Source organism: Grus americana, chromosome Z, assembly GCF_028858705.1.
Source record: "Grus americana isolate bGruAme1 chromosome Z, bGruAme1.mat, whole genome shotgun sequence".
NCBI lineage: Eukaryota > Metazoa > Chordata > Aves > Gruiformes > Gruidae > Grus > Grus americana.
Genome location: NC_072891.1, coordinates 35,162,945 through 35,178,934, shown reverse-complemented (window position 1 = coordinate 35,178,934; position 15,990 = coordinate 35,162,945).

The window sequence follows — 15,990 nt, the reverse complement described above, 5'->3', positions numbered from 1 at the left end:
TGATTTTCCCTCCACCCCCCATTATTATTATTAATAATAATTATTATTGTTATTACTATTGTTGTTGTTATTATTATTATTATTATTATATACCCCCTTCCTCCTCTTTAAAAAGCAGAGTTTGCTAGCCGAGCCAGTTGCTGTAACTGATAGCGAGGCACGTGCTGTCCGTGCCGACAGCAGCACTGAAAGTGCCCTGTTGTTCCTTGGCCTGGGGTGTTGCTCCTTGGCCTGGGGTGTTGCTCCATACACCTGTCACAACACTGAAAAACCTTTTAGGCATGAAACTTGGGGTATGAATAGCCCCATCCATCGAACCGCAGCTGACGCATGTTGGGAGGGGGGGGTTGAGAGAGTGAGGCCAGCCACTCTGTTCTGTTGCCAGATCCTTTATAGCAACTAGAATCACAAAAAGTGGTGTGGTGAGCTTGGGAAAACAAAACATTGTTACAGCAAACCAGGTGTTCTCTGTCAAATAATTTCATCTTTAAAATCTAAGAGTTATTGATCAGAGAACTTTGGAAGGGTTTAGTACCATCAACCAAAAATCCCACAGACATATATGATAATCTATAGGTGCATTGATTTTAGGCCAGGACCCTTACTGCGCTAATATAATCAGACCATCTGGAAATCCTTTGCTTGAGACATACACAAAGACATACATGTCTCTCATATTTGCCTGAACTGTTTAGTTCAGATGACAGAAAAACCATCAATATTCCTATGAGGAAAGAAAGCCAAAACCAGTCACACACACAAAGTCAGAAACCTCCTTCTTACTGCTGCCACCCCTAAATGTGTCCTACAGTTCTGTTTTAATCTATGGATACTTGGAAAACAGCTTCTATATAACCTCAAATTAATGTTTATTTGTGCCATTCTGTAAATTAGCAAGAATCATGTTGAAGTTCTTCCTATGTGAACTATGAACATCTTGTTAAGTAAAAGTTTAAGTTTGTATTACTGTTGCTACAATATTGAACTATAAAAGGAGGGTTCTTTGTTAGGCAAGAAGCACCTTATAAAAAAGGTCATGCTTCAACTGAATTCAAACGTTCTTTTTGAAGAGACTTTTTAAAAACAAGATTGGAAAGATTTTTTTTTTTTGAGATTTCAGGTTACTTGAATTATCAAGCTTTTTAAAATTAAAAGGTAAAAAGAAATAATTCAAAGTTTCGTGTTAGTTTTAAAAAAAGTTTTCCTATTGATAAAAAAAACCACAACCCTTCCCCAAGCCCTACTGTAAATAATCTGAAAATAATGAAAATAAGTAATTGTTTATGATGAGCAACATTCAGAAAGTAAACTATATAATGTACCCTACGCATTAATGAATTTATGCTTTACTATCTGATGGCCTGATTCTCATCTCCCACAGGCTTTGCGTTAGTATAACATCATGCAAGTCAATGGGTTTACTATTGAATTACAAAGATGAAAAGATATGCCTATGTTAATGCCAGATTTGGTAGACTAATCTGTGTTTCAAGGAAATACGTTTCTCTTTAAGTAAACAAAAACATTTACCTCAAACAGTATCTAAATTGTATTTTTGTTCTCCAAGCTGAACAAACCAAGTGACCTCAGCTGCTCCTCATAAGTCTTGCCCTTGAGGCCTTTCACCACCTCAGTCGCTCTCCTCTGCACACACTCTAACAGTTTGATGTCCTTCTTATACTGAGGCGCCCAGAACTGTGCACAGTGCTCGAGGTGGAGCCACACCAGCGCAGTGCAGAGTGGGACAATCATCTCCCTTGACCAGCTGGCAATGCTGTGCTTGATGCACCCCAGGACACGGTTGGTCCTTTTGGCTGCCAGGGCACACTGTTGACTCATATTCAACTTGCCGTCAACCCAAACACCCAAATATCTTTCCGTGGGGCTGCTCTACAGCCTCTTGTCCCCCAGTTTGTACGTATAACCAGGACTGACCAGGCCCAGGTGGAGAATCTGGCACTTGCTGGTATTAAATTTCATACGGCTGGTGATTGCCCAGCTTTCTAGTCTATCCAGATCTCTCTGTAAGGCCTCTCTACCCTCGAGGGATTCCACAGCTCCTCTTTAGTTTAGTATCGTTGGCAAACTTACTTAATGTACATTTGATTCCTGTGTCCAGATCATTTGTAAAAACATTAAAGAGCACTGGCCTAAAATTGAGCCCTGGAACACCACTGGTGACTGGCCACCAGCCTGATGTAACCGCATTTACTGTAACTCTTTGAGCCCAACCCATCAGTCAATTGCTCACCCAATGCATTATGGACTTGTCTAGCTGTGTGCTGGACACTTTTTCCAGAAGGATACTGTGAGAGAAAGTATCAAAAGCTTTGCTAAAACAAAAAAAATCCACATCTACTGTTTTCCCTTGGTCAACTGGATGGGTGACCTTGTCATAAAAGGAAATTAAGTTAGTTAAGCAGGACTCTCCCCTTGTCAACCCATGCTGGCTATGACCAATGACTGCATTGTCTCTCAAGTGTTTTTCAATAACTCCCGGAATAACATTCTCCATAATTTTACCAGGCACTGAAGTGAGACTAGCAGGCCTGTAATTACCAGGGTAATCCTTCTTACCCTTCTTGAAAATTGGGGCAACATTTGCCAGCTTCTAGTTGACTGGGACCTCTCCTCCAGATGCCCAAGACTGTTGAAAAATAATGGAGAGAGGTCCTGCAGTAACATTGGCCAGCTCTTTTAGAACCCTGGGATGAGTCCCATTGGGCCCATAGATTTATGTGTGTCCAGCTGGAGCAGCAAGTCTTGTACAAGTTCAGTGTTGGCTGGGAGTTTATCATCCCCCCAGTCATGGTCTTCCAACACAGAGATCCAGGGGTCCCAGGGCTGTTGAAGACAGAGGCCAAGAAGGTATTAAATTTCTTTGTTTTGTCTACATCCCTGTTTGTGAGGTGACCGACTTCATCAAGTAACAGACCAATGTTATCTCTTGTCCTCCTTTTGTTGTTAACACATTTAAAAAAGCCCTTTTTGTTGTCCTTCACAGTCCTAGCCAGCCTGAACTCTAATCAAGCTTTGGCCACATAAATTTTCTCCCTACAGCGGCAAACAGCATCTCTGTAGTCCTCCTGTCACCCTCTTCTCTTCTGCCCTGTGCCGTCCACTCTGAATGAGACTTGGAACTTCTTAAATTTCTTACTTACTTTGAATCTCTAAATAAGGCCATTTAGATCAGTCTTTGCTAGCATTATAAATGCTAGATAAAAAGATAGACCTATTCAGGTATTTTAACTCCTTGTTTAATCCTCCTGTCAACCACTTCATTGTTTCTGTAGCCAGAAGTCTTGATAGTTTAGTCCAGCAAAGTGTGGATGCTTGTGTAGACAAGAAATGAGGCTCTTCAGCCCCTTGATGGATAGGCTCTCTGTTGTCACACCATCTTATCTGCATCTCCTACTGTCTGTAAGAGCCAAGGAATAAAAGTTCCTTCACATGGCTCTACTGAGCATTGTCTTAGACTTGCCTTAGGTCAAACCATGATTTTACCTAAGAAATTGGAGAGTGGATGTTATGCTAAATATTTTGAAAGTAAACTAGTGATCCAAAAAGGATTCCACTGTGTAGTTTTTCTTTGCACCTTAAATCTATGAGGACTGGAACACCATACTATCTTTGTCCAGAAGGATGAAAATACTGTAAACGAAACCATAATGCCATCACGCAACACATCTGCATTTGCCAAAGATCACATTGTCAACTTGATTTTATGAATTTTGGGAATGTAGTTTAGCCAGATAACTACTTTCCAGCCTGTAAGGTAGGATCCTTATTTTAATGGTAGTTCTTTGCAGATTTAGCTCTTGAATGATTGCTGAGGCTAATCACATGGGAGATCAGAGCACACAAGTCATTGAACAGGAAGTCATGGGCAGCTTGAGAAGGAAAAGGCTTGTTTTCAGTTTATACTTTTTTTTTGCTTTACATAAAGGATGGTGCTTATTGAAGAGTACTAGAATTCAACATGGAAAGGACCAGCAAAACAAAAGCAAATTTGTTTGTAGGGATGCTATACGTAAGGGATGAGACACAGCAGCTCAGGTTATCTATGTCTTTGATTGTAATAATAATGTATCTCTTTATAATATATTTCTCTTCAATTTCTATTAAAGTCTTTAAGATGTCTTAGAGGTCAGAAGTAGCTGTAATATGATCCTGTAATGTAGTAATTTTCCTGAAGCCACATCCAAAGGGGGCACATATAGTCAGGCCCTCCCTCAGCTAGAATACTGTCCAAGATGAATTTGACTCAATAGTGTTGGAAATACTAGCCCAATCCAGAGACTGCTCAAGTTTTCCACTTAATTGAGTGGGCAGTCAGACAGATCTTGATCTTTGACCATCATAAAATACTTAGCCATACTGAGCTGAGTGCTCAGATGTTGTCATTGCTAGTTTTCCTTTATAAAAATTATGTGGCAAGAATATTTTGGAAAGTAGCCAGCAGGCACCTAGAATGATACAAGTTTTCTACTTCCTTAATCTCTTGACAGTGTCAGACAGATTGCTATGGTACGGGAAGAAGTTTTCATTTGTATTTAACCTGGAGTTATGTCATATCGGACTGTGGATGGACAAAGGTTTAAAAAAAATGCTGGAGGACAGCCAGTTTTGTGGGGGTTATTTTTCATAATGTAATGAAATAGCCTTTCTTACTGAGGAAACTATTCCCAACAATAAACTATACTTCTTCTTAAGCGTTGGAAAAACACAATACCAAATATAATTATGAGAAAATACTATGTGCATTGCTTATGCCAAAGATTTGGGGACTCTGATGAATAAACCGTAAGAGAGGAGGTTTTAGTAATCTGGGTCCTAAAGGAATTCCACAGTCTCACTGAAGTAAATAATCCTTACATAAATAATTGCTGTAAGTGGACCTTCCGTTGGAAGTACAGGCTACAGAAGTGGGACCTTTGTCTTGTCTTCAAAGGCTGCAGGAGCATTAAAAGAGTTCCAGGTACATGACAACACAGGGTGTGGTAAGCAGGAGTGCTGCTTTTCCTGCTTTCAACTAGTTACCTCACTAATGACATATTCTTTGTCAGAAGCTTCTAGGAAGCAATCGCTATTTGTTTATTCAAACCAACACCCAGAGGAGGGTGAGGCGGTTTGAACTGGATGTTCATTGGTCATGCTTTGGTGTCACACTGTGTGACTCCTACTCGGGCAGGATAATGCTGAACTTCTTAAGTAGGTCCCTTAGGAGGAATGAAGATACTCTAGAACAGAAGAACTACTGTAAGGTCAGAAGCCATTAATAATCATCATCAAGGTGACTATTACTCAAATCCACTAACAAAATAAAGGCTGGTGCATGCTTACAGAGCAGGAGAAGTTTGGGTCATACCAACCAAAGTCAGAACTTTCATCTGGGGCAATGCAGAGGAAAGTGTGTAGGTAGTTCACCCCAAAACAGGCTTTCCCCAAGTTTAAGACTGTATCCAGCGGTAAGAAAAAGAACTGTGAAAGTCTGAAATGGCTATCAAGGGCACCTTGCTCTGACAATCTGTTACCTCAGCGGCAGCAGGAACAGTGCTGCGGTGCGTTGCCCTGTGCTCAAAGGCCCGTGAACAGCCCGACGTGAACATGGGGGTGGAGAAAGGAGCAGGGCATTTTATTTCTGTCAGTTTTGACGCATGGTCTCAGCAATGCCTTCTAAAAGTGATTAATTCCCTTTCCTGAGCTCCTTGCCATGGGCTGGGAACAGAGAGCAGAAAAAGACATTTAGAAACACAGATTAGTATTTTCTTGGCTTTGTTTAAAGGAAGGAGGTGAGATCGCTGCAATTGCTGTTTCACAGGCTTGTACAAGAACCCAGATGAATCAGAACTGAAGGCATGAAGAGAAGGCCCAATTTTTCAATGTATTCACAGCAACTTGTACTAATGCACCCTACTGTCTTCAGAGGCATTAACCATTGCACATAGAGAACTCAGAAGCATATCTAAAGTATTATTACTATTGTTTCTCTGCTACTTTGCCAGGTACATACATGATTTCATTACCCATTACTGCCACTGGGCAAAGATTGTAGATATCGGTTATAAAATCGAGCCTTTACTTTAAAAATACATGGAACAATGAACAGCACCTATGGGTCAAGCTTAATAGAAAAGCCTTAAAGGTTGTGGTAAGCATCTATCTCAGAGTTACAGTGGTAACTATACTGATCTATATAAGGCTGTAAGCAACACTGGAGACTAGATTTCTGGGCAACACCCAAGAGCATGCAGCTATCGCAGCAATCTCCAAGTCCAGTGTTTTAACCTTTTTTCCCAATTGCAAACTTCATAATATTTTCCTGCAGAAAGATACATCACTGTAAAATAGCTTTAAATCTACTGTCAGTACTTTTTATAGTCTCCTTAGCAAAACAAGCCTAACAAAGAAACAGTCTACAGATCCCGCAAGGTTTGTGAGCCACTGATTGAAAACCTACTTCAATGAGCTGTGTTCCCATTGCACCAACAGAAGAGTCCTTTAGCTGCTGTGAAATTCATAATGTGTACCAGTTTTAAAAATAAAATAAACAAGAGAACTCTAGTCAATGCAGCAGTCTAGACTGAAGCCTTTTTTCCTGGGACAAAAAACCTCCAACCATCCAGTTTCCCCTAGAGTTGTGCCAAAACCCTCACATCAGGCCCAAGCCTTGGCTTACATCACATCTAAGCAGAAAGGAAACTAAACTTCTAGAAGCACTCAGATCTGCCACATAAGGAAGCAGCAGAATAACAACCCCATATGAATCATGCTCATGTTCGCTGTTTTAACATGTTACAGGAGGAAATGTGAGAGTTGCCTAGGGGAGTTTCTAAATCCTTCGATTGTTTTGCCTTCTAATATCACAGATGCATCATAACACAAAGCTTGAGTATGGGGATTGCTGCCGCTGTGAAATTGAATGTTATTATTTTATTGCAACACCATTTCCAGACACCATCACTTTGCTGGAGCCATTTTCATTTTTACTGCTGACAGAGTTGGACATACATACGAGCACCAGTAGTTTTATTATGTTAAAAATCCCAGCCTGTGGGTTGAGTTGAGAAAACAGCATCCAGCATCCACAGTGGATCCTCAGTTAGAAACTTTTCAAATTGCATAGTAAAACCTAACGACATAAATAAATCTTCCATAAGAAAGAAGGGTTTCAAAGGAGTCTATTCTAATTACAGTAGTTCTTGCTTATCTGGATGTATGAATAATGAAGTATCTTATTATTGTCAGAGGTTATCACTATTTTAATTTCTGGTGCTTTGCTTCCAAAACGTAATCTAACTTGTCTGTCTCTGTCCACAAAAGGAAGGAGTTTCCACGCTCCTGAAAACTCAACCACCTTTGTGAGGCCCAGAATGCCAAGGTCTTTCCTCACATAAAGTGTATCCCACCCAAGTGCCAAAAATAGTCTTGCCTACAGCAACAGTTTTTGTTCAGTTTTTATGAGTACAACTTTCAGTCCTTCTAGCAAGCTATACCAAAGCAATAAAATTCAGCAGGTTTCTCAGAAATTTCCTTAGCAACTTGCAAAGAAGAGGAACAGGTGAGTTGGCTGGCAGTATGGTAAGGTAGTCTCAGAAACCGTGCTCTTTTTTATTTACTGGTTACTCTAAACCCCTAAACAAACAAAACAGAAAGCATATTGGAGAACTTGTCCTGAGCACTTAGGAACATGCTACCCTTCCAACTTCTCAGCTTTTGTCACAATTTCCTTCTTGTCAGAGGTGTGTCAGCAACATCTCGTACTCAAATGCAACCTTATTTAGTTGGGTCTTGGCCGCATGCTTTAACAGTCCTGTGCTTTAACATATTGTGAAGGGCAGGTGCTTTGATTTAACATTCCTTTCTACATTATCAACTTTCTACATTATCATGGCCAACGGAGCAATTACATCTCTTCCTACTATGTACATAGGAAATATTTCTCTGTAAAAAGACTTGGGAAGGCAGATCATGGGATAAACATACTCTTGCAAATGAATCCTTCAAGCTTCTCTTTACCCACCATCTCCAAGACTAACATACATGACAAAATGCTAGGCCCTTGTAGCATATGATGAAAACATTTAAACCACCTGAACTGTAACACTTGAACTCAGTGTCTTTACCTCTTGCTTCAAGTCTTCCGAGAAAATGTACATTTTCTGCTATAACAACTGCAATTAAAGGGCAGTCACTAGGCAGCATGCGTTTTCAGTTAAGATTTAGCCCTGCTACCTCTTTCCTTGCTAACAAAATTACCTCCTCCTGCAAACAGTAGGTATCTACTCCAGTAGGGGTCCCAGAAATTACGTACTTAGAAGTTTGGAACATGTTGCAAGAATATATATAACTCTGTGCAGCTCAACTCAAACTGTCTTGCTGTACACTCTCAGTATTACCTTTAATTATGTGATCACAGGCTTTATTTTCACCCACATCTTGCCTCATCCCATGCAATTCTTCTTGACTCAACATCATTTCTCTCACCCACATCTTTCAGTTCCTGCCCTCTTCTCAGCTTTCTTATTTCAGTCTTACTCTGCTTGCTCTGTTAGTCCTGAACTTACTGCTGAATGTCTAATTTCCCTTCTGCCAATCAAGTCCCAGTCAAAGTCCAGCAATACCCCATTTCTCTGTATTTATCCTCTTCCACTAACAGCCCAGACAGCTATTGTATTCCCCGTTATACCTCCCAACCATTAAGAACCATCATTTAAGACCAGGAAGCCCTTCATTTTCCATCTTTCTTTGCTTAAATCCAGCTCCTTTCCAGATCAGTCTTCAGCATTTGTTTTCTTCAGAATTTCCTTCACTTTTCATCTAATAACACTTTCCTCCCCCATCTTCCACCTGCCTGCTTCTGTTCCACTCAGTCTCTCCCAGTGCCCAATCTACACCTGACTTCCAGATTTGTTTTGTTGTTTTTGGGTTTGTTTGTTCTGGGTTTTTTTTTTTGTGTGTGTTTGTTTTTTGTTTGTTTGTTTGTTTGGTTTTTTCTTTTTCAGCATACAGTACGTATTCCTTTCCCTTACTTCCTGAAGGTCAGCATGGTGGGTTCAGTAAAAATGAAGGGGAGAGTAGTTTTCTGCTTTCAGATCTGGCATCCGACTCCACATTTGGACTTGGCAAAAACAAACATCAGGGGCTGTTCTAGCAGTCAGTGACCAACTTAATGGTATATGTGCCTTCTACAACATTTGGTTGTAAGGGGCTACAAAAAGCATAGGTAAGGTACCCTTTTCAACAACAGTCAGGTCTACAAGCTTTGTGGGCATATTATATACATTTTACTTGGAAAGCGAAGAAGCGCTAGAAGAGAAGCAACACTTTCTGAGAAAAAAAATTAATGCACATATCCAAATGTGAAAAAATGGACTTCAGTTTGTTGCTTGGGGGTTTTTTTTGTTGTTTTGGTTTTTTTTGTTGTTGTTTTGTTTTTTGTTGGTTTGTTTGTCTGTTTCCTAGTCCTTCCCCCATTTTTATTCTGCCTGGAGAGAAGTGTTGGATTGTTTCTTATAGCTCTTGTCTGAGTTTTCCATCTCTTCTACCTCTCATCTGTTAAACAATGAGAACAAAACAACCTCAAATTTTCTCTTATCTTATTTCAGTAGCTGCCACAAAAATCTACCATTTTACTATAGTTGTCAAGCTATATAAACTTTTCCAACATTGCTGCAGGTGGATTGTGCTCAGCAGGCCAAAAGGGCACGTCAGTGCCATGATTGACTCTCCTTGGCCAGCCTAGAAGATCGATCATATTACCCCTTGCAGCTTGCTTCCTCTTTTAGTGATGCCAATATTATTCCAGGTTTCAGCCTTGCTACTGGAAATGGCCAGACATCTGGTGATCTAGTTGTTTTAGTACTGTGAAACAGATTAGGGTTTGTAATAGTTTTATAGAAATAAAAAAACATTCTGTGGCTTCAGGATTTGTGGTTTGACCCTGGAAAGAATTAAGAATAAAAGGCTGAAGTTATGCCTCTGGGATACAGTGGGTTACTGAGAAGTTGGACCATCTAGTTTTCTTAAGAACTATCCATTTTTACCAAATGTGTTTGCATATTAATTTTCAGATATTTGTCCAAGACGGACAGAGGCGAAGAAAGGCTTTTTTAAAGAAAGGACTATCACTACTGCTAGGCACAGAATTGGACTGCAGACAATGTGAAGGTACTCAGGGCTTCAAGAATTGCTAAATGGAGCTTATATGCTCAGTAAACTACTCTTGGGAGCACAGCCATTCTAATACTGTTGAGAAGTGCCAAAGGAGTTAAATAGAGGTAGGTTCAAGCGGAGGCCAGTTAGGTCCAACTTACTGAGTAAGCTAAAGAAACCACACCCTACTTTCCACTTGAGAGACCTGAATGGAAGCATCTTTTCATATTAAATTGAAATGAAGTCTGTTTACTTGGAAAATGGTAGCAAAATAGTTAAATCCTGCCTGCAGCATGAGATGAAAAGAGAAAGCATGGGAAGCCAGGTTATTAATGTAAAGAAGAGCCACAATAATAGCACATACAGTTGTGCCAATCTGACCAATAAACAAAGAGTAGTGTAAGATTCTATTAGTCTGATTCATAAGGAACACATGACTTACAAAGCCATTCAAATTTCTTTTTGTTCAGCTTGGCTGGACAGAGAAAACATTGTGGCTTTGTAAGCCAGTTGTGATGTTTTACTTTCTGGCACCATGAAGACATTCAGGATCCTGAAACTTTTGTATCACATGAAACTGAGTAATATGAAGGTGCATATTTTCAGTTTCAGCAAAAGCACAGGGAACAAACTGTTCATTCCTATTTTTGTTGTTCCAGCAGCATAGATATAAGGAATTCCACACATTTGTCATGGTAAGAAGTGGAAGATGGGATTGTTTTTCTTAATGATATATTTATCACCAGCATTAAGCTCATTTCTAGACTTCAGAATAAAAAGATTCAGGTTAGCTATATTCCTAACAGTAGAAGCTGGTCAGATATTCAAGGCAAAAATAATTCTAAGAAAAAGAATCACAGTTATAAGGAACAAAGCTACATCACCGGAGCTTCCACAGTCTCAACAGGAGCTAAGGCATATTATTCCCAGCCTCCATCAACTCAGTCTCTGGGGAGGTTACTTTTCAGTTCTTTTTATATGCACTAACTATTGAAGTCCAAGCAGTAAACTGCCTAGTGCAGAGAAACCAAGTAAATGTGACTTGATACTGCGACACCCATTAATACTGTCTAAATACTTTTAGGATTGTTTCTCATCATGCAACAGATCCATGCAAAATATTCTACACTCCATAATTTAGGTATTGTTCCCTTGCTTCTCATTACTTCTCCCCCTACCCCAGGAAACTGCTGATCATTTGCAACACTACTTCCTTCTGCCACTCAGCCGCCTCCATGCAGTGCAGTTCAATAGATCTCTACATTTGTTGTTGATTTTGCATCTTCAGAACCTTTGATTGCTCTTGCAGGGCCATGGCTCCTAGATAACAGCTGAAAAGTTTGAGTTTGTTCTGTTCTATGTTTAATTTCACTAACAAAGAGTATTCATGTATTCTTGACTGTCAGCAAAAAACCCTGTTTTGCAGATCAAATTTTCAACAAAAACATTTCTGTGTCCATCCACTGTGGGAAGGCTGAGGGGTGGAGGGTGGAAGGAAGACTCGAAAGGGACAAAATGCTTTTGACAGCACCAGAATTTGTACAGCTTCTAAAGATGTGGTTACTTTTCAGTCTGTTTCCAAAAATTTCCATTGAAAAAGTTATTTTAAGTTCACATACAAAGGATTTTCCCCCCTTACATTAGAAATGCAAGTGAATGAAGCTGTTTCATTTTTGAGACACTATAGGATTATTTTTTGATTAAATCCTCTGGATTCTGATATTATGTAAGTTCACTTCAGGAACTAAATACAATTGTGTTGGTAAGTAAGCTAAAATAGTCTCTTGGATTTGCAGGATTTCATACTGTGTATTAACTGCGAAGACAAACCTTCATTCCTCAGAGATTTCAAGATGATAGCAAAGAGTTCTGTCTTCTGAACTTGGACAGCAGTTCTCTTGTTGAGAGCACATTACTAGCTCTTCTACCAGCTACTAGCTTCTACTAGCTCTGAGTTTTGCAAACAGAGTTGCCCAGGGAGATATTAGCAATCCAAACCCAGGCCTGGCACAAATCTTCTGAGCTCTCCTAGCGAAGATAGCACACTCATTATTCAAAGCACAAGGCTTCTCATCCTCCCCAGCAGACAGTGGAAAAGCATGGGAGGTCAGGAAGTGCGTGCAAAAGAGGTCACAATTGCTGTCCTACTTTTTATCTTGCTGTTGTAAGATTAACTTTTGACATTTCATTAAAGACAGTCCTCTCCCCTTTTTTCCTTTGCACACCACTTAATATCAACTAGTCTTTCCTTATTAGATAAAGGAGGCAGATGTTTATTCACCACAGTAGCAGCTACACAGACAGGCTCAAGACCTTTCACAGACACGGTAAGGTCTGTGTTTAGCCTTGCACTGATAGAAAACATAGTGTCACAAGACAAATGTCAATGAAAATGGTGCTGAAGGCTGATTCTATTTATTATGAGAAGTGAACAGTGTTATCAAAGCTGCCAGGTGTAGAAGAGTCATTTAGTACAGACGACTTTGATATCTTTGAAAGGAATAAAATTAAGAGAACCCATTCAATTATTGCCAGGAATGACTCCTCACCCTCCCCCAAGACAATTATTTTAAGTGCTGGAAGGAGAGGAAATAGCTCATTATTTTAAGTAGCTTGAATTGCTTTCCATCCCTCCCAGTTCTACTGGGAAAATATTTAACTTGAAACAAACACAGTGCAATCAATAGTCTTCCTTTAGTCAGCTTTTAACAGTAACTTCACTAACATTTATGGTCAGGGATCAAGGGGTAAAAAAAGTCCTAGGCTGATTTATTTCCTGCCTACATAGGTAAAGCACATGAAAACTCTAGCACATTCCCAACTTGGTTACCCACAATCTTCAGCTGAAGATTTTCAGTTTATACCCTTGTTAAATACAAGCAAACTAATGGCAAATACCAGTGTCCATTAAGGTCAACCAAAATATTCTCTGTTAGTGATGCTCTTTGGTTTCATGTGAAGTGGAGTAGGCACGCAACACACCTCCAACCTCATTTTAGCCTCAGCACAGTGACTCTATGCCACCATCCAACTAGCAAGTTCAATCAGGATAGTCTGATGACCCCATCAACCTAATTTTGCTTGTTGTTATGAACCTTGGTCCTTGATTGATCCCAAGCTCCACAATGGTCAGCCCTAAACCAGCCTCAGTCATTCTGTTTGCCATTTTGTATGTGGGTCACACAGCGTCATTTGCTCTGAACCCAAACGCACCCAAAATTAGATTTGGCCTGTGAGATGTTTTCAGTTGCTAAACCAAATTTTGCTAATCCAAGTTCTGGCCACCCAGACAGCAGATCAGTCCTTGCTGGTTTGATCCCTAATCTCATAATAAAGCAGTGACTCCTGGCAGTCCCTATGGCTTTTATAATTTGATTTATTTCTTTTAATATTGATTTAATTTAATATTTTCTCTTTAGACAGACAATCTTAATCCAGATTAGCAAACCTGTTCCCAACATTATCTGTACCCTAGCACGTACTTGGAATTGGTTAATCCATAGCTTGCCTTAGTTAGGCAAGTAAGAAGATTAATAGTCCCTGATGGCAGCAGTTACCTAGCAGGGACTGTAGCCTAAATCACCTCTCCCAGTGTTTCCTGATCCAAATTAAACTCTGCCTGTCTTGGGAGAAGAGTCAGATTGCAGCCTGATGAGGTGACTAAGCCTAAAGATCAGGTGATCACATTTAGGTTTGATTTCAGGCTAAGGTTAATTGCAGCCAGCTGATTGCTACCACCACAGATATAAATTTTGCCAGGTGGCTCTCAGTGGGTCTGTGAAGTCTTGAATATGCTTGTATATCTCAAGCCTACTTTTCTTGGCTTCATGAACCCCAAATGCAGTTCTTGGAGGCTCTCCTGGTATCAACTTTCCACTAGCTGATCTGCTCTATCTTATGTTTTTTCTTCTGATAACCTGTATCCAGCAAGGTGATGTCTGAGAGCACTGGTTTTAGATGGAACAGAACTATGCCTAGCGATAGTTGAAGAATGTGTCAGCCCAAATTCTAACCCTGGAATAGATTTAAAAATTTAAATTATTTTTCTGCTTTGTATGGAAGTTACCCTCTCTGCTTCATGAAAAAAGGTACAGAAGCACTGTCTATGCCAATGTATAGCAGGGGGTAGAGAGATGCGGAGCTTTTACAGGCTGACTCTATGTGCTGTTTAGACATATGGAAAGTCTTTTACTTAGACAGTAATGACATTTCCCTTTTACAATGATAAATTCGTTCAAACCCCTGAACCTTTAAGGAAGTGTCTCTTCACTTAAAAATATATGGTGTTGTCAAGTAAATAGTCACCCAAGCATTTGGCTTTTGAGGCTATAAAATGTTATTCTGAAATTCTGTTTTACTTTAAAAAACAGTCTTTGGTCTACAAACCTTTTTCACTGATGTACGTACAAGTCCAGAAGGAAACAGAATACCTCATTGACTAGTTTTATGATGTCACACATATCCTTTCAGACCTTCACTCCTATGGAGGAAGCAAAGCAGTAGTCAAAATGCAGTCATGATCTCACCCTTTCCCTGGCATCTTGGTCACATTTCCCGGGTGCCAAAGGAATCATGTCTACACATACCCTCTACAATGTACCCATCTCTCAGGGATTACAAGCAGTGTATTCCCTAGGTAGCTTCAAGTGAAAATTCAATGCCACCAATATCTGGTGGTAGATGACAAAAATTTCCCTCTTCTCTTCCAATCTGTAAATACCTGGGACAGCAACGTGATTTTATTTGAGAGCTACTGTACTCCATTTCCTTCTCTGGGATGGAAACACAACAAAAGCCAATTGAGAAACCAGAAGCTGTGCCTGGAAGTGCCTGAGCTCAGGAGCTGAAGTTAATCTGCTTGTTAAAAGCAGGGAGTAAAATACGCTGCAGAAAGGGTTGGAGGGCTGTGCTGGCACCTGCCAAGCTGCAGACGCAAGGGACCAGCAGCACAGCCCTTCCTTGGGACCCTGTGTGCACCCCCAGCCGCAGCAGCACTCTGAAATCTCATGGCACGACGGGGACAGGCATTTGAGCTTTTCAGAAAGTTATTATGAGACATAGAACATTATTTTTTGCACACATGGATGTCAAACAATAAAGATCACGTGCTATCCTGAAAAGAAGGCTGCGTTAGCGTGATAGAGTAAGAGCTACTTGAATAGAAAGACCCATGCAGGAGGGAAACTAAAACTACAGCTGTTTAAATACAGGCAAATATTTCCACAGTGGAATAGTCATTACTCCTTTTTTAAACATCTTCCCAAATCCTGATTAAAGCAAGCAAAACTCATTCATGTTGTAGCTCTCATTTCCCTTTATGGCCTCCTATCCCTCAATCTTTCTTAATTTTCTTTTTTTTCCTTCTTTTTTTTTTTTCTTCTTCTTTTCTTATTTGTCAGCAAAGCAATCAGTTATCCTACTTTAGATGGAAATTTTCAAGTCAAAACTTTGGATGAAAATATTTTTTCCAGAGGGCAAAGTTTTTCCTCAAATAAGTGAAGTTCATCCGCATGAAGAACGCCTGCTTTCAGCAAGGCATGATGCCAACCATCACAAGTCCTTTGAAAACTCAGATAGTGAACAGACATTATGCACAAAGATAACTTTCGCCCTGAACGAGCCAGCAATAATTACTGTCTTCCTCTGCCCCTGTTTATGGAGTTCTCCTGAGCTGCCCAGCTCTCCAATACCAGCATCACCAGTAACTCTTTGCGGGTTTCCAACCTGCAGGCTGATGACATATTTGGAAAGCAAACTCTCCCTTTTCCTGTGGTCTGACCCATTAGCCTAGGGGCTGCTGGGCTGCATCTGAAAAAGGGCTGAGAAAGAAGGCAG